This window comes from Polypterus senegalus, chromosome 9, assembly GCF_016835505.1.
Source record: "Polypterus senegalus isolate Bchr_013 chromosome 9, ASM1683550v1, whole genome shotgun sequence".
NCBI lineage: Eukaryota > Metazoa > Chordata > Cladistia > Polypteriformes > Polypteridae > Polypterus > Polypterus senegalus.
In genome coordinates, this window is record NC_053162.1 from 111,877,152 (window position 1) to 111,897,151 (window position 20,000).

The window sequence follows — 20,000 nt, forward strand, 5'->3', positions numbered from 1 at the left end:
TATATATTTTATGCACTTATAAACTCTCCCACACTGTTAACATTAATTGAGCCCTCTAGGCATGAACACCCTTTAGTCAAAAGTTTAAACTGTGCTCCATGACAAGACAGAGATGACAGTTCTTTCTCACAATTAAAAGAATGCAAACATATCTTCCTCTTCAAAGAATGCGTGTCAGGAGCAGAGAACGTCAGAGAGAGAGAGAGAGAGAGAAAAGCAAACAATCAAAAAATCAATACGTGGTTTTGGGATTTTAAGTATGCCGAAGCACCGCGATAAAGCGGCATTTTGTAGAGGAGCATCCGTATCCTCTAGGCAAACAGCCTCTGTGCAAACAGCCCCATCTGCTCACACCCTCTCCGTCAGGCGCAGAGAATGTCAGAGAAAGTGAGAGAGACAGAGAAAATCAAGCAATCAAGCACCGCGCGGGAAGCATATCGTATATCATTTAGGAGTTTTATTTAATATGTAATACATGCTCTGATTGGGTTCTCAGCCATCCGCCAATAGCGTCCCTTGTATGAAATCAACTGGGCAAACAAACTGAGGAAGCATGTACCATAAATGAAAAGACCCATTGTCCGCAGAAATCCGTGAACCAGCGAAAAATCCGTGATATATATTTAGATATGCTTACATTTAAAATCCGTGATGGAGTGAAGCCGCGAAAGTCGAAGCACGATATAGCGAGGGATCACTGCAACCGCAGAAAAAAAAAGCCACGTTAGCATGTAACATTGACATGCATTTACTATGACTGCCTCCATGGCGCAACAGTATCAGCTGCTGACTAGGAATCAAAAGGTCACGAGTTCAATCCTGCACGACTCCGTGTTGAGAAGTGAAATGCTCTTATTCTTACTATTTTAGAATAAAAACATACATTTGATTTCAGTCTGTAACAGCCGGTGTAATTTATGATACTTGTAAAGGTTATTGTGATTGTGATTTAGAGAGTATAAAAGTGAAAAAAAAGGTAACTTTTACAAATCCTATAAATGTACACCGTGTTACAGACGCAAACCAAGTGTATGTGTATACTGTATAATATTAACAATAAGAGCAGCTCACTACTGAAAATGGCAAATATAGGAGTGAGTCGGGATCAAATGGGGGACTCTTGATTACAAGTCAGCAAATCTTACTGCTACGCCACGAAAGCTGTTGTCTGTTCCTTGAAACTTTTCTGAAAGTGTTTATTTGATCTCTGGACTTCAGGCTTCATACGTTATACAGTTTATGCCTACATTTTGTCATTTACTACTAAAATATGAAAAATATTTCTGCTTCAAAAATGTATTTACACAGATTACTGTAGAAACGTAACACACATGAAATGCGTGTGTTCCAAATAACGATCTATTACTTCCACTCTAAAACTCCACTTCACCCCCAGATAATCAATCAAGGCATGAGCTGGGAGAAGTTTATGCTTGTCGGTGAGGGGATGGAATAGCCAGCTGCTTGCAGTTTGTCTTTATCTGCACATTTAGAGGACAAAAGACGATAGGCAGAGAGGTGCGAATGGATTTAAGGTGGGCCGTTTTTCACAGGCTCTGGTAATTCTAGTGTTAAAGAAAGAAAAAAACATTTTAGAACAATAAGGCACTACAAATTAACAACATAGTAAGCTAAAATTAAAACTATAAAGACAGAATAGGCTTATGTTAAAAGAGTGTTGACGCAAGAAGCTGTTTATGTAATTTTGAGAATATATTTATATAATTTATTTAAATTAAAAAAACAAACATGATTTACTGTTATAGCAGACTATGGAATATAGCAAGCTCACTACTTAACATCAACAAACAGTTGTAACTGACCTTAAATAAAAAAAAAACAAACTCTGCAATCAATACAGCACTGTAAAACCAATGTATATTGCTGGTTACATTAGAGCTTGCGCATTTAGGTTGCTGTGGTATAGCGAGTCCGCGGCTTCCCACAAAAAGGCCAGGTTTTAAATCCGTATACCAGTGCCATTCTCCATGGGTGTGATTGCATAACTGCGGGGAGTTAATGAGGTAGCGGGAGCGAATCACACCTGCACGTGTGGGTGCGGTCATTCTTGATTGCCTCATTGGCTACCTATGGTATGTGATTAAAGTGCTGCGCACAAAGAGGCGCACATAGATGTGTGTACAGTGATCCCTCGCTATATCGCACTTCAACTTTCACAGCTTAACTCCATCGTGGATTTTAAATGTAAGCATATCTAAATTTATATCACGGATTTTTCGCAGATTTCTGCAGACGATGGGTCTTTAAATTTATGGTACATGTTTCCTCAGTTTGTTTGCCCAGCTGATTTCATACAAGGTACGCTATTGGCGGATGGCTGAGAAGCTACCCAATCAGAGCACGTATTAAGTATTAAATAAAACTCCTCAATGATATGGCGGCGCGTGCGTCACGCGAGGCTCAGCGTCTCTTCAGATTTTGCAAAATAGCAGTGTTATTCCTGCTCATCTCGAGTCTGTTCGTTCAGAACAGCTTCGCTTTTACATCCTATACCCGACAAGAGCTTTTGGATATTGATCTACACAACTCGGACTGTTTTATTAGCAACCTTCATCTCATCCCTGAGATAAGAAGAGCACCCGACGCTTCGCAGGCTACCCGGCCGACCGGAAGTACTCGAAGACGGCGCAGAGACCGTAAACAAAGGCGGGGGAAACGCGGAGGGCTAACAGCTAAGCTAAGGCTAACACCACATCGGCTATCCATACTCAGTATTTTCCTTGCTAATGTGCGGTCCCTGGCGAATAAAATGGACGAGTTGCGACTTTGGATCACCGACAATAGAAGAATACTGGAATGTAACATCATGATATTCACAGAAACATGGCTACACAGCGGTATACCTAACGATGCTATAGAGCTAGTCGGGCGCCACATTCTCCGGGCGGACAGAACAGCTGATGATTCTGGTAAGACAAGAGGCGGAGGATTGTGCATTTATATTAACAAGGCTTGGTGTACAAACTCTGTCATTGTTGGAAAACACTGTTCAGCTGACCTTGAGTATCTCATGGTTAAGTGTAGACCATTCTATCTGCCGAGGGAGTTCACCTCCACTATAATAACAGCTGCATATATCCCACCGGATGCTAATGCTAAGCTTGCTATGAAAGAACTCTATGCAGCCATTAGCAAACAACAATCTGCTCACCCTGAGGCTGCATTTATTGTAGCAGGTGATTTCAACCACTCCAACCTAAAGATGGTGCTACCTAAATTTCACCAACATGTCTCCTGCCATACCAGAGGGGATAAAACCTTGGATCATGTTTACACTAACATTGTTGGAGCCTACACAGCTACACCCCTCCCCCACCTGGGACAGTCTGATCACCTTTCTTTGTTTCTCACCCCCAAATACTCATCACTTATCAACCGTGTGAGACCAACAGTGAAGACCATCAAAGTGTGGCCAGCGGGGGTTGACGGTACACTCCAGGACAGGTTTAAGGACACAGACTGGAGCATGTTTGCCTCTCAGGCCACCTTCGACTCACAAATAAACATTGACTACTACACACACTCAGTACTGGAACACATCAGCACCACAATTGACAGTGTTACCACAGAGAAGCGGATCACAACGTACCCAAATCAGAAACCATGGATGAACAGGGAAGTGCGGCTTCTGCTAAAGGCACGTAACAATGCCTTCAGATCAGGTGACACACAGGCCTACAGTACTTCCAGGGCAGAACTGAAGAGGGGCATCAACTTGGCCAAGCTTAGCTACAAACTGAAGGTGGAGGGGCATCCAGGCCATTTCTGAGTATAAGTGCGGCACTTCCACACAGACAGCCATGGATATGTCCTTCCTCAATGAGCTGAACGACTTCTACGCTCACTTTGACAAAGACAACAAGGAAAAGTCCACCATAACCCTACCCTCTGATGACTGCCATACCATCACACTCACCCACACGGAGGTTCATAACACACTAAGCTGCATCAATGCTCATAAGGCTGCTGGCCCTGATGGCATCCCTGGACGTGTCCTTAGAGCATGTGCTGAAAAGCTGGCAGGGGTCTTCACGGATATTTTCAACCTGTCCCTTGCCCAGGCAGCAGTGCCAGCATGCTTCAAAACCACCTCCATAGTGCCAGTGCCGAAACACTCATCACCAATGTGCCTGAATGACTACCGCCCTGTAGCACTCACGCCCATAGCTATGAAGTGCTTTGAGCGACTGGTACTGGCACACCTCAAGACATGCCTGCCCCCCACACTGGATCCTCACCAATTTGCCTACCGTAACAATAGGAGTACAGAGGATGCTGTATCCACAGCGCTTCACGGTGTACTCTCACACCTGGACAATAAGAACACCTATGCAAGATTGCTGTTTGTTGACTTCAGCTCAGCATTTAATACAGTCATCACTTCCAAGTTGATCACTAAACTTGTGGATCTTGGTATCAATAATTCTATCTGTAATTGGATCATGGACTTCCTGACCAACAGACCCCAGCATGTCAGGTCTGGCCATAACTGCTCTACCACCATTACACTCAACACTGGCGTTCCACACTCCTGTTCCTCTACTCTCTTTTCACTCATGACTGCAGGCCCATGTATGGATCCAATTCCATCATCAAGTTTGCAGACGATACCACGGTGATCGGTCTCATCAGTGATAACGATGAATCTAATTACAGGGAGGAGGTAAAACACTTAGCTGCGTGGTGCGCTGAAAATAACCTGCTCCTGAATACCACCAAAACCAAGGAGCTCATTGTGGACTTCAGGAAGAAGAAGGGAGACACCCACCACCCCATTCACATCAATGGCATGGCTGTCGAACGGGTTTCCAGCTTTAAATTCCTGGGGATACATATCTCGGAGAACCTGTCATGGACAAACACCACCTCCAGTCTGGTCAAGAAGGCCCATCAGCGCCTCTTCTTCTTAAGGATACTGAAGAAGAGCCAACTATCTGCTGTCATACTGGGCAACTTCTACCACCGTGCGATAGAGAGCATCCTGACTAACTGTATTACAGCCTGGTATGGGAATTGCTCTGTTGCTGACCGCAAGGCACTGCAGCGGATGGCTGAAAACCGCACAACGCATCATAGGGACTCCACTTCCGGTCATTGAGGACGTTCACAAGAAGAGATGTTTACGCCGAGCTCGTTGCATTCTTAAGGACTCCTCTCATCCAGCCAACAAACTCTTCCAGCTCCTCCCCTCCAGAAGGCGCTACAGGAGCCTTCCAACTAAAACCAGCAGGTTTAGGAACAGCTTCTTCCCCACAGCGGTCACACTTCTGAACTCGGTCCCCCATTGAACCTTCACATCCACACACTTAATCCTCTACACTACTCCTCCTCCCTTCCTTGTACATATCTGTACATACCTGTGCACACACAGCACACCTGTACATTGTACATCATATATTGTACATCTGTATATATTACAATACTCATAGTATTACTGCACATACATAACACACCTGTATGTTGTACATCTCTATGTGTATATATATATATATATATATATATATATATATATATATATATATATATATATATATAGTACTTATAGTATTATAGTACATACAAATACATGTATAGGTACATAAATGTATATTGTAAAATATGTATATTTGCCATCCGCATTTAGAACATTTGTATATCTATTTATATATATCTATATATCTATTCCCATCTTCACTGTGCTCTTAACTGTACATATCGTATTTAACTGTATATATCGCATTTAACTGTAAATATCATATTTAACTGTAAATATCATATTTAACTGTACATAATATGCACATATTATATTTATTGTACTTCTGCTCTTTGCACTTTTGATTAGATGCTAAACTGAATCTCGTTGCCCTGTATTTTTACATGTGTAATGACAATAAAGTGAATCTAATCTAATCTAATATGCTTCCCGCGCGGTGCTTCGCACACTTAAAAGCTCCAACAACACATTTTGATTTTTGTTTGCTTTTCTTTGTCTCTCTCACTCTCTCTGACATTCTCTGCTCATGACGGAGGGGGTGTGAGCAGAGGGGCTGTTTGCTTAGAAGATACAGACACTCCTCTAAAAAATGCTGAAAGACTACCTTCACATTGACCCCTTCCATGAGGCTGATGTATCGGTGCTTTGCATACTTAAAAGCCCAACAGCCCTATTGATTTTTGATTGTTTACTTTTCTCTCTCTGTGTGTCTCTCTCTCTCTGACATTCTCTGCTCTGTTTCTTTTAATGTTGAGAAAGAACTGTCATCTCTGTCTTGTCATAGAGCACAGTTTAAACTTTTGACTAAAGGGTGTTACTTCATGTCTATAGGGCTCTAATAATGTTAAAAAAAACGTATTTAGAAGGTCGTAAACAGGTTTTCTATACTCTAACTGCGAAAATATTAGATTTATAAATAAAGAATCCTACTTCGTGGAAATTCATTTATCGCAGTAGAGTCTGGAATTATTAAGGACTAGCAAAATACCCATGCTTTGCAGCGGCGAAGTGCTGCCTTAAAATTTATATTAAGAAGATAAACATTTTTAAACTGACGGAAAATATACCAATAATTATTTGTTAAGGATCTCTTTGTATACCACATTGTCAGTTCGGCCCTCCGGTTGTAATATGACCAAGCTCTGTGCTGAGCTAACTCTTGAGCATGCAACGTACAGTTGGCCATGTGAAAAGTAATCTTGCCTCAAATCTCACATCTTGGATTACTACTGTCATAATCGGTTTGAGTTTCATGGTTTGTTTCAATTACGTTAGTATTTGCAGGACTTGATTTGAAGTGACATTTGGCATCTGTTAAGCGTTGTAAGCATACAACCAGTTTCATCGATAACTTCACATCCAGTTTTTGAGAGTTTAAACATTCAGAAATTACTCAAATCTTCACCTGTGAATCTAAGATGTTTAAGAGGCATTGGCGGTTGTCCAAAGGTGTAAAATATTTTGGCCATTTCGGTACACTGGTGTTATACTAAGGTCGTTATAATATTAATAATTGTGTCACTGTATCTGTTATTCATTTCTTTCAATGTATTTTTCATTCATTTTTTCTGTGTAACATGCCATGCAGAGCTGAGCTAGCTTTAGCACAGGGTGTCACCTTTCAGAAGTGCTGCGCTAGCCAAAGCATGAGACAGACAGGAACAGCTGTGGTCACCCTAAAAGGCCTAGTGTTATATGATCTGATGGTCTGATTTTTAGCTCAGTTTGTCTACCTTGTTTGGCATGAGACCAGGAGGCTTTGGTCATGGGAATACAATATAAGGACGCTGGAAACAGTCCAAGCTTTGAAGACCTGAGGGAGTGTAAGTTCTGGACACCAAGACCGCCTCCGTTGTGACAGCAAAAAGCCATTTCTACATGACCAAGTCTCCGTGGGTCATAATGCAATGTGTCTGGTCTTTCCTGATCTATAGCAACGTAAGCCGCATTAAACAAGCTAAGTATATTCTGTCTTTTCTGTGACTTTGTCGCCGCCTATCGCTGAAAAGAGGGATATCACCGTTATTATACATATTTAATTAAAAGGGTTATTAAAACCGCCGCAATATAAAAGAACATATTTCCACGGAGCTAACACTCCCATCGGAAATAACTGGAAAGCGACAACCGAACAATTCAGCGGCAGCCATCAACTCACATGCGGAACCATAGGTGAAGGGCTTAAGCATTTCACTCTTCTAGTGCTCCTGTGTAGTATAATTATCTCCTGTACCGTCATCAGTCCACACCTTGAACCTGTCCCAGTCATTCAATACATAAGACACAATGTTCCTCCGGATATCAAGAGTGAGCCTGATATGTCCGTGCAGTATGTGACTAAGAGAATGGAAAAGGCAGGTGCCATCTTTGGGCATGGAAACCACTCGTTAAGTGACAGTTCTTTGATCGATGGTGATCACCTCGATAAGACATGTTAATGGGGGTACGGTTGGAACAATAAAGGAAATGGGTACCTGAACAATGCAAAGTAAGTCTAAAATACCTACACAATAACTATAATCGTAATAAATGAACAATGAAACAGCGGAGAAGCCGTGGATTAAATAAAAAGGCTGTAGTTATCAGCAGGGAGACGTGAATCCTGTAGCGAGGCAAGGAAGGGAATGTAGAGACTGGAGCGACAGACGGCCTTATATGCCGGCTATGGACGTATATATAAGTAGAATTCAGTTAGCATTGGGAACCTGCGGACCAAATTTCTTGAAGATGGGCCCATAAGAAACAAAGACTGTCGGAAAGTTCAATATGGCGGCCAACAGTGGTTTCATACCACCGAAATAAGTACGTACATAGGTTTCAGTTAGCGCAGGGAAGCCACCTACCAAATATCGTGACGATGGGGCCATAAATAAGAAAGTTCAACATGGCGAACGTTGTCGACCGTTACGCGTAAAATTTAAAAATGAAACCTGCTGAACTTTTGTAAGTAACCTGTAAGGAATGAGCCTGCCAAATTTCACCGTTATACCTACACGGGAAGTTGGAGAATTAGTGACATTGGAAAGTTTAATATGGCGGCTGACACTGGCGTCATACCATCGAATTAAGTGTGTACATCGGTTTTGGTTAGCAAAGTGAAGTTGCCTACCAAATTTCGTGAAGATGGGGTCAGCCTTCTACCTACACGGGAAGTTGGAGAATTAGTGACGTTGGAAAGTTCAATATGGCGTCCGACAGTGGTGTCATACCACTGAAATAAGTATGTACATTGGTTTCAGTTAGCGCAGGAAAGCCGCCTACCAAATTTCGTGAAGATGGGGCCATAAATAAGAAAGTTCAACATGGCGGATGTTGTCGACCATTATGACTGTCACGTGTAGAATTTTCAAATGAAACCTACTTAACTTTTGTAAGTAACCTGTAAGGAATGAGCCTGCCAAATTTCGGCCTTTTACCTACACGAGAAGATGAAGAATTAGTGATGAGTGAGTGAGTGAGTGAGGGCTTTGCCTTTTATTAGTACAGATAAGATTGAGCAGCACATGACAAGTACAGTTTTTCTGAACAGTCAGCATGGGTTCAGAAGACAGAGGTCATGTTTTACTAACATGCTAGAATTCTATGAGGAAGCAATAAAAAGATATGATCAAATTGGAGCTTACCAAATTTATCTGGACTTTCAGAAAGCATTTGATAAGGTGCCACATGAGAGGTTAGGCATCAAACTAAAAGAAGTGGGAGTTCAGGGTGATGTTTTTACATGGGTGCAAAATTGGTTTTATACACAGGAAGTAGAGGGTGATGATGAGAGTAAATATATATAAATGATTTGGATAGGAATATAAATAACATGCGGTGGGGGCTGGCAAACTGCCCGGGGTTTGTTTCCTGCCTTGCGCCCTGTGTTGGCTGGGATTGGCTCCAGCAGACCTCCGCAACCCTGTGTTGGAATATAGCGGGTTGGATAATGGATAGATGGAGATAAATAAACTGGTGAAGTATGCAGATGGTACCAAGATAGGTGGACTGGCAGATAATCTGGCATTCATTAAATCATTACAGAAGGACTAATAATAATGCTAGTAATCCCAGAATCTTATTCTCTATGATTGATTGTCTGCTAAACCCAGGTAACACAAAGGAATGCCTCCAAAATACCGCCAGTAAAACCTGTGAGGGTATTGCTGTATTCTTCAATCAAAAAATTAATGATATTAGAAATAATATAGTATATCTCCCCAACACTGGGGTCATCCTAAGCCCTAGTACTCCGTTATAAACAAATTAAATTCTTACACAGAGACAGATTTACTTGATTTACATAAAATAATTTCTCAACTGAGACCCTCCACCTGCATCCTTGACCCAATACTAACAAGTTTTTTTCAAAGAAGTATCAGGCGTGCTAATTGATAATATTCTTGACATTGTAAACTCGTCATTAGATACTGGGGTCTTCCCAGACTGTCTTAAGACTGCTGTAGTTAAACCCCTACTCAAGAAAAATAATCTTGACCCCTCTGCTTTTGAAAATTTTAGACCCATTTCTAACCTGCCTTTCTTAAGTAAAATTTTAGAGAAGGCAATCATTATGCAGTTAAATAACCACATGTTTACAAAGCCTTATATATCAGAATGTCTGACACCTTATATTCCAAATAGTAACCTTAGATCCTCAAATGAATGTCTGCTTAGAATTCCAAGAGTAAAACTTAGAAGAAGCGGTGATGCAGCCTTCTACTGTTATGCACCTAAAATCTGGAATAGCCTGCCAATAAGAATTCGCCAGGCTGATAAGGTGGAGCATTTTAAAAAAAACTGCTAAAAACACATTAACATGGCTTTCTGATAACTTCACCTTCATTTAATCCTGATACTCTGTATATTCAATTCATTATAATAACTATTCATGGTGGCTCTAAAATCTGTACTGACCCCTACTCTCTCTTCTGTTTCTTTTCCCAGTTTTCTGTGGTGGTGATCTCCACCATCACCAACTAATTAAAGCACTGTGATGTTTCTATATTGATGGATTAAAAGCCAGAAGTCTGCATGCCCATCATCATCAAGTCCTTCCAAGAGAACCCTAAATACAAAGAGGACTGTTTCATTTATGTTAGGTAGAATGCCCAGAGGGGGCTGGGTAGTCCCGTGGCCTGGAATCCCTGCAGATTTTATTTTTTCTCTTTTTTGTTTTTTTTTTTTGTCCTCCCTGGCCACCGGACCTTACTCTCATTCTATGTTAATTAGTGTTGTCTTATTCTAATTCTTACTTTGTCTTTTATTTCTCTTTTCTTCCTCATGTAATGCACTTTGCACTACATTATTTGTATAAAAATGTGCATATAAATAAATGTTGTTGGACAGCATACAGGTTTGGCAAATTTGTGGCAGATGAAGTTTAATGTCAGTATATGTATTACACATAGGAAGTAAAAATGTTAGGTTTTAATATACAACAGGAGGTCTTAAAATCAAGTGCACTCCTTATGAGAAGGAATTAGGAGGCATACTCAACTCTACTCTGTCAACTTCAAACACTGTTCAGAAGCCATTTAAGAAGGCTAACAGAAAGTTAGGCTATATAGCATGGTGTGTAGAGTCCAATTCCTTGGAGGCTATGCTCAAGCTTTATAATGTACTGGTGAGACCTCATCTAGAGTGCTGTGTGCAGTTTTGGTCTCCAGGCTACAAAAAAGACATAGCAGCTCTGGAAAAGGTCCAGAGAAGACACTAGGCTCATTCCTGGTCTACTGGGGATGAATTATGTAGAAAGATTAAAAGAGCTGCGACTTTCAGTATAAGTAATTAAACACAATTGAAGTCTTTAAAATTATGAAGGGAATGAGTACAGTGCACCAAGACCATTATTTTAAACTGTGTTCATGAACACCAAGGGGACACAGTTGGAAACTTGATAAGAATGAATTTCAAACTAACAGTAAGGTTTTCTTTACACAGAGAACCACAGACACTTGGAATAAGCTACGAAGTAGAATGGTAGACAGTAAGGCCTTAGGGACTTTCAAGACTAGACTTGATGTTTTTTTTAGAAGAAATAAGTGGATAGGACTGGTGAGATTTGTTGGGCTGAATGGCCTGTTCTTGTCTAGATTGTTATCATGTTCTAATGTTTGGTTTTTCTGGTGTCCTAGTCTCAAAGCTTTTTGATCACCCCACACACTTCTACCACCTGCAATTTCAAATCTTTTTAAAATGGAATAGTAAATCCTAAACATAAATAAAACATAAGAAAAAACAATATACTGAATAAACAGCATTGCACACATATATACTGTATGCTCTTTATACAATAATACATCCATCCATCCAATTATTTTTACCCCGCTTAATCCAAATGTAAGACTTTTGTTTCTAAAAAATCAACCAATGAACAATGTCTGAAGTAAACTCACTATAATGTAAGATACAGTACTTGAAAATGTGCAAGTATTAAGAGTTAAAGAGCACAAATATAGTGCCATACAGTCTGTTTAAACTATACCAAATACAACTCCTTTATCAAAGAACACAAAGCAAAACATAATGAGCCTTGCTAAATGAAAACAAAAATAATTCCTAAAAAGAACAGACACACAGTATACAGCACACCAGTATTTGCAATCCGAGTTACTCTAAAATGAATGAATCAGTGTCAAGTATTCGATAAAATGTTTTCATTTATGCCCATTTAACAGATGTTTATGGTTTGAATTTAATCAGCCTTTAGTAGTGTTCAGAGTCACCAGTCAGTCTAACTGTCATGGCTTTAGAATGGGGAGGAAATTTAAGAAACCCCACAGAAACAGAGTGCAAACTGTACGCAGAGGTTGCCTGTGCCAGTGGAGATTAGAACTCAGGTATCTGGAATGGTGTGTCAACAGAGCCAGCTATATCAAAAAAAATTGTGTGTATTGTACAAACATTTGCATTAGGCTAATCATATTACCCCAAACACTAACACAGAAATATCTGAACATGTGGTTTGCATTTTGAAAGCTTTTCGTCCACTCTAGCATTTTTCAGACTGCTTTCTAAGTTTATAATCAACAGTGAAATACAAAAACGGGCAAATCAGTATTACTAGGCACACACAGTTTGTCAAACAAGGGCAACCTTTATTTAGAGATCTACTGTAAATTAAATCCCATTGCGTAAAGAATGCTCCCCATCCCCAGAGACATGCTAAAAGCCCCTTTCATACATTAAAAGACAAAACCACAGACTGATATGACAGGGGAGTTAAAAGAATTCAATTTGTGTACACACATACACACACACACACACAACACACCACATTTGGAAAAACTGGATTGTGTTTGTGTGTGAATGTGTTCACCCTGCGATGGACTACTGCCCTATTCAGAGGTTATTCCTGCCTTGCTCCCAATGCTTGTGGTGATAAGCTCCAGCTTTCCAGCCACCCTTCTCAAGATAAATGGGTTTGAAAGTTGACAACTGGATGGATGCTTTCAAAAATTATGTTCATGATGCATTATGTCTGTATACATAAATTACAGATTAGGTTATTATTTCATATTTAACTTAAACGAGTAAGTTCAGCTTGTATACAGTGGAGCCTCGGTTCACGACAATAATTCGTTCTAAAACTCTGGTCGTAAACCGAGTTGGTCATGAACCGAAGCAATTTCCCCCATAGGATTGCATGTAAATACAATTAATCCGTTCCAGACCGTACGAACTGTATGTAAATATATGTAAAGATTAAGCACAAATATAGTTAATTACACCATAGAATGCACAGTGTAATAGTAAACTAATGTAAAAACATTGAATAACACTGACACAAAACACCCAGGCTCCCTGGTCAGCTACACAAGCAGGCTCGCTTGCGCTCTCTCTCTCTCTGTAGCACACCCCCCCACACACAACATATCCTGCCCCGTCAGCAGCACGCGCCCTCTCTCTCTCTCGCTGTCTCTCTCTCTGAACAGAGGGGAACATTTGAACAAATCCGAACTTTACTTTAAAAACCGACCACAAGCAACCAAAAAGAAACAAGAGCACGCTATTTTAGCCTTACAGCCCAATCGCTGTGAACACTTTTTTTAAAATGAGCTTTAAGCACAGCGGAAAAAAAAGGAACGTTTGGAAAAAAAAAAAAAAAAACTAACATTGCAACAATTCACGCTACGAACTGAAAAATTAACTTTTGAAAAATCCATAATACAAAAACCAACAAGAAAACTAACCTTGCATGAGTCGAGTTCTGGCATGAAGTGAAGAGGAAGAGTCTGGCTCCACAATGGAGGGATGTTTTCCTTCAGGTGTTTTCTCTCTTGTGATTTCTTGGGTTTCTGGTGTTTTAAGCTGTTTAACTGGTGGGAGTGAAAGCTTCATGCAGCCATTCCAAAAAACAAAGTCCTTGTGACCCAACCCTTCGTGTTTGCACTCCACATTACTGGCAGTCTGGCTTTGTTTACATTGTGCTGCTTGAAAGGAGGAGGGTTCTCAAATTGGTAAATGAGTAAACTGGTAAACAGTTTTTCCACCTCTTACAGCGTTAACCAGGCAGAGGCTTCAAGTGCTGGAACTCCTTTTGCAATATCACCTGCTTTAATAGACTCTTTCTGCTTTAGAATAGTCGAAATCATAGATTTTGACTTCTTGTACTCGGCGGCAAGATCAGTAACACGAACACCACACTCAAACTTTTCAATAATTTCTTTCTTTACTTCGATTTCAATTTTCTTCAAAACGTTCTTCTCACCACTCTTCACTTGCTTAGAAGCCATGGTTAACAGCAAAAGCACACGAAATACTGTAGAGCACAAAGAGAGCTCAAGTAAAGCACGCACGTCTGACTGAGAACAATGAACAGGGAGGGGCTCTGCTTAAATGAACCAGCCAGGCAGGCACGCGGCTCGCTCTCTCTCTCTCTCTCTCAGCAGCAGGCAGGCATGTCTGACCAAGAACAATGCAACATGTGCGGAAATCATAGGTGCGCACAAATCAAAAGGGAAACTGGCTTTGTTCGTATACCGAGTGTGTGGTCGTGAACCGAGGCAAAAGTTTGGCGAACTTTTTGGTTGTGAACCTAGTTGTACGTGAACCGAGACGTTCGTAAACCGAGGTTCCACTGTATTCTGTATTCAGTAAGTGGCAGTCATTTTTAATGTTTGAATTAAGTTAGATGTATATACAGTACATCTGAAAATGCTGAACATTTTTCAGTTGTAATTTGTATTTTTTATAGATTGATATAAGCTTTAAAGCTCATATACTGTCTTAAACTCTCGTAGGTTTGAAAAAACTATGGATAATATTTCTTTCTGTATTCATTTATCTATCCATCATCCTAACCTACTTATCCAGGGCAGAGTCATGGAGCAGAAGGAGCCTACCTCAGTACACATCAGGCGCAAGGCAGGAACTAACTCTGGTCAGGGCACCTGTCCATCTCAGTTCTTTGTACATACTGAATGCTATTTTGCGTTCATCACTTTGGATTGGATTTACTTTGTTGTCATTAAACCATATAACAAGGACTACACAGCTGAACGAAATTGTATTTCTCCAGGCTCTATGAACGAATACAAACAGAGACAAATACATGATATACAACAACAGACAGACATAATTGACAGCATAAACAGAGAGAATATATGTATAATCCAATAGACAAATTGGTCAATAGTAGAAAAGTGTGTGATGCGTGAGTCTGTGTCTTGCACTCTAAAGTCTAGGCTAAGTCTCAGTACTTTAGCAAAACCAGCTTTATTCAACTCAAAACAAGAACAGCAAGGTTATTTAATGTAGCGGGATCTACCATTCTACTAAACACAGACACAGCAAACAGTCAGGGTCGGGGCCAGGGTCTGTGGCAAAGTTATAAAGTTCCCTGCATCACCCATCGGGTAACTGGCACATTGTGCATGGCAGTGATCAGCATGAAGTTATTTCTGTGGAGCTACGAATCTGCTGTTGCCTTGACGACGAACAAGCAACCCTAAACAGACATGACAGTCGTGCTTGTGCGTATTGACCCATTGGGAAAGGTCTCAAAGGAGGCAATTGCACTTCTATGTGTCATCCCATTAGGAAGGGTCTTAAAGAGTTCAGAAGTCTCATAAGTGTTTAAGTGATAAAAAACATTAACATAATGGACAGACATAACAGAATTTTAGGAGATATAAGATTCCGAATATTTGTGTTCGGAAAGTCTGGGTGTTTGCTCAGGAATTTAACAGTCCCAATAGGTCAGCATGTTGTTTGTTGTTAGTGGTAGTTGAGTAATCTGATAGACTGTGGGAAGAAACTCCTACTGAGTCTGGCAGTCTTAAACCACATACTGCGGCAGCATTTGCCAGAGGGCAAAAGTTTGAACAGTTCATGGGCTGGGTTGGTGGGGTCTCTGACTATCTTGGTAGCTCTACTTAAGCAGAGCAACAAGTACAGATCTTGTAAAGATGGAACGGTGGTTCAGATGATTACTTCTGCAATCTTCACCACTAGCTGAAGGGATTTCAGATCTGAAATAGTGCAGCTCCCATACCAGAATGCGAGGCTGCTGGTCAAGATGCTTTCTACAGTGGCTCTGTAAAATACTGTGAGGATAGGATGGGGGAGGTTTCATCCATGTGATGATGCTGCTGTGCTTTCTTGACAAATGAGGTGGTGTTTGTACTCCATGTCAGGTCTTCCATGAGGAACACCCCAGGAATTTGGTACTTCTTTCTGACTCTACAGTGATGACATGGATATAAGTGGAGTATGTGCCACGTGTTTCCTCCTGAATTCAACAATGATCTCCCTTCACTTGTTGACATTTAGTGACAGGTTGTTGGTTCCTCTCTGTATTATCATTGCTGATGAGGCACACCACCGCTGTATAGTCTGCAAATTTGATGACATGAACAGAGTCATTCCTGGCACAAAAGTCATGGGTCATCAAAGTGAACAGAAGGCTCAGAACATAATGTAGCTCTGATGGACACTAGTGTTCATGGTGATGATCTCTGAGATGTTATTTTTTTCCCACCACATACTGTTTGCAGTCTGTCTGTGATGAATTCCAATATCCAGTTAAATAATACATGAAATGCACAAATTCCAAATAATGATATATTGTATTATTTACATTATGCAACTCTAGATCTCACACACAGATAAGGAGCCTTGGCTTGGGCAAGAAGAACGTTTTGCCTGCAAGCTAAGCTCCGTCAAGGTGGGGGATGGGGCAGAAGGCCGCTTGCTGCTTTTGCTGATCGACGCATTTACTTAACAAAAGACGCTGATGGAGAGATATGAAGGGATTTAAGGTGAGCTGGGATTACAAGTTTTTTTGTAGGCATCAGGAATTCCAGTTTCAAAACACATACCAGTAAAACCAACATTTTATTTTTCACCATAACTCTTGTAGCAGTAATACAGTTGTTATAACATTCACAAGAAATAAATAGTTGTTGTAAGAATACCCAACTCACTACAACAGCATTATTACTGACAAAAATCAATAAATAAAACTTCAATTAAAATCAGTCAACAAATATTTTGAGATTTTGGGTGTTTCCTGACAAATTTTAGATTTTTATCTAAATTTTAGCTTTTTAACAAAAAAGGAAATAACGTTTTTGTTGATGAGTGATGAGTAAGTATGTCAGTTTTGCACAGTGTTTATCTTGATGACTGATTGCAACTTTGCAATTATTGCATATACATATATATACACACATATATACATATACATACATACATATACATACATATACATATATATATATATATATATATATATATATATATACATATATATATATATATATATATATACACACACACACATATATATATATATATCTATACTAATAAAAGGCAAAGCCCTCACTCACTCACTGACTCACTCACTCACTGACTCATCACTAATTCTCCAACTTCCCGTGTGGGTGGAAGGCTGAAATTTGGCAGGTTCATTCCTTACAGCTTCCTTACAAAAGTTGGGCAGGTTTTATATCGAAATTCTACGCTGTAATGGTCATAACTGGAAGCTGTTTTTCCATTTACTGTAATGGAGATGAGCTTCAACGCCGTGGGAGTTTCGTGACATCATCACGCCTCCCACGTAATCACGCAGTACATAGAAAACCAGGAAGACCTCCAAAAGCGCTTGAAGAAAACATGCATTATATAATTGAGAAGGCAGCTAAACAATAAGAAGCGCAGTGACATATACAACCATATTCATGAGTTCTGCTACTGAAACAAAGCACGATGTAAACCTACACTTTAAATTAAGTTCATAGACAGGCTGCGCTGGCGCTTGTAATTTAGTGCCTGCCCATATAAGGTCGCCCATCAGCGCAATCCAATAGCAAACTCCCACTAAATATTCACGGGTGAAGGACTGTGCTTATGGAGAGGAAGATGAGATGGTCAGGGTGGTGTTTGACACAAACTCAGCTTAAACTGCAGAGAAAGTTTTAAGTGCCAGGACTAAGGTAACATTAAATACAGCCACGGACATAGCACGAGATGGCACCAGCACAGCTGGGAACCTTCGTTGCATGTACACCGAAGGCTCACGGAACTGACGAGTGCACAGATAAAAGGCAACAGTTCCAAAGAGCTGAACAAAACCGAATTACACAATTGAAAAGGCAGCAAAAATATGAAGCGCCTGATAAGCATATTCATAAATCCAGCTACTGCGAAACAAAGCACACGGTGGAAAAGTCAATGTCCCGCTAAAGGAAGACAGTGTAAAAAAACCCGCATGCAGTGTGTCAGGTCTCAGATAAAGAAGAAGACGAGCTGTTTATTGATGCAGTAAGAAACGAATCGATGAAAGAAACCTGTCATCTTTACAACGATTGACAAACACGGAATGTAACTTGAACACAACACATCCTACAAATACGAACCTGATTGAAAGAAATAATGATAATCAAATCCTTGATGACAGCAACACTCAGTAACACTCACAAAACAAATACTGTATATTGACAGTCATGTTACGCTATTTTTAAAATGTTCCCTTTTCTTTTCTAGCTTTTTAACACACTACTCTCCGCTATGATACGCTGGTATATATATATGTATATATATATCCCGATCTACATACTCGAATAATGGATACTTTATTCGCCATCAATGATTGTTTTGGTAAAGCCATACTCAGTGTATTCATTAGATGAACGGTAAAAAGTAAGAGCGAGGGAGGATGTAGGCTGTAGTGCTGGCCAACTCTATCTGAATTGCGCGATCACATTTGAAAAATATATCTTTTCAAGTTCTATTTAGTCCATATTGTCAAACTCAGGCAGGGCCACATCCGCCCGGGCGTAATTATATCCGCCCGAGATCATTTTATATACTGTATTATTGTTATTAATGGCCCGGTATATGAAGCGCTGGTAACACAATAAACTACAGATCCCATAATGCAGCGCTTCAGCTGCCTTGCCAACACTTACGCGCTAATCAAGTCTAGCTTATGATGCTGCAAGTTATTGCGGCTAGCTCACACGATGCTGAAGAGAAAAGTTGATTCTGAAAATAGAGCCTTTAAAACCGATGGGAGGCTGAGTATATGTTTACTGAACCCGTGTGTCTCATTTGTGGAGCTAATGTGGCTGTAATTACAGAATTTAATCTAAGACGGCACTATGAGACAAAACATCAGGGTAACCTGAATGCAATGCAGAAGATACAGAAAGCAGAATAATTAAATAAGAATCTGACACTTCAGCGGACGCTTTACCTGCACAATCACAAAGTGATTTCAAGTGAAGCTGCTTTTATGGGAGACACAAATGCACCAGTGCAACCCCCCTTTCCCTGTTGCCAAGTAATGTTAAACCAAGTCGCCACTACGGTGTTCCCAACACGACTTTGCTGATAAACTGAGCGCACTGAGTTTGCACGGCGCTTTGGTGACTTTGAAGAACAAAAAGTCCGTCTACATGCGGCTCGAACCTTGTGCATGTTTGGTAGCACATATCTGTGTGAGAAGCTCTTCTCAGTGATAAAGACTAACAAAACAGCACACAGGAGTCGCCTCACTGATGAGCACCTGCAATCCATCCTGAGAATCTCCACAACACAGAACCTCACACCAAACAGAAACGAACTTGTTGCCAAAAAGATGCCAGGCGCCCAGCTCTAAAATGACATATGAGCAAAGACAACTGAATGATTTGATTTGTTATTGCTGAAAGGAACACATTTTATTTATATTTCCAGGTTTTGTTATGCAGCATGTTCATATTTGAATTTGTATAATTTTGACAGGATATATTTTTATGGAGAGCAAAATCTTTTGGGATATTTAAAATCTAAGTTTATTTTTATATAAAATTACATAAGAGTAAAGAAATTTGAATGTTTGTTCTTTTAATGTTTACTTTATTTCTAACTTGTATAATTTAGACAGGATATATTTTTATGGAGAGCAAAATATTATAAGTTGTTTAAGGTTTGAGTTGATTTATTCAGGAATAATATTCCTGTCTGTTTTACCATTCCTACCAAAGATATTTCTGTCGACTAAATAAAAATTCCTTCTATTTAAAATTTAAATAGAACT

At 40.1% G+C, this 20,000-nt stretch overlaps 1 protein-coding gene across 2 annotated transcripts in view; it reads right to left on the reverse strand.

Annotated features, from left to right (window-relative positions):
• Window positions 1-20,000, reverse strand: part of ankrd27 (ankyrin repeat domain 27 (VPS9 domain)) — a 668,625-nt gene that overhangs the window by 465,530 nt on the left and 183,095 nt on the right. The window lies entirely within an intron of this gene.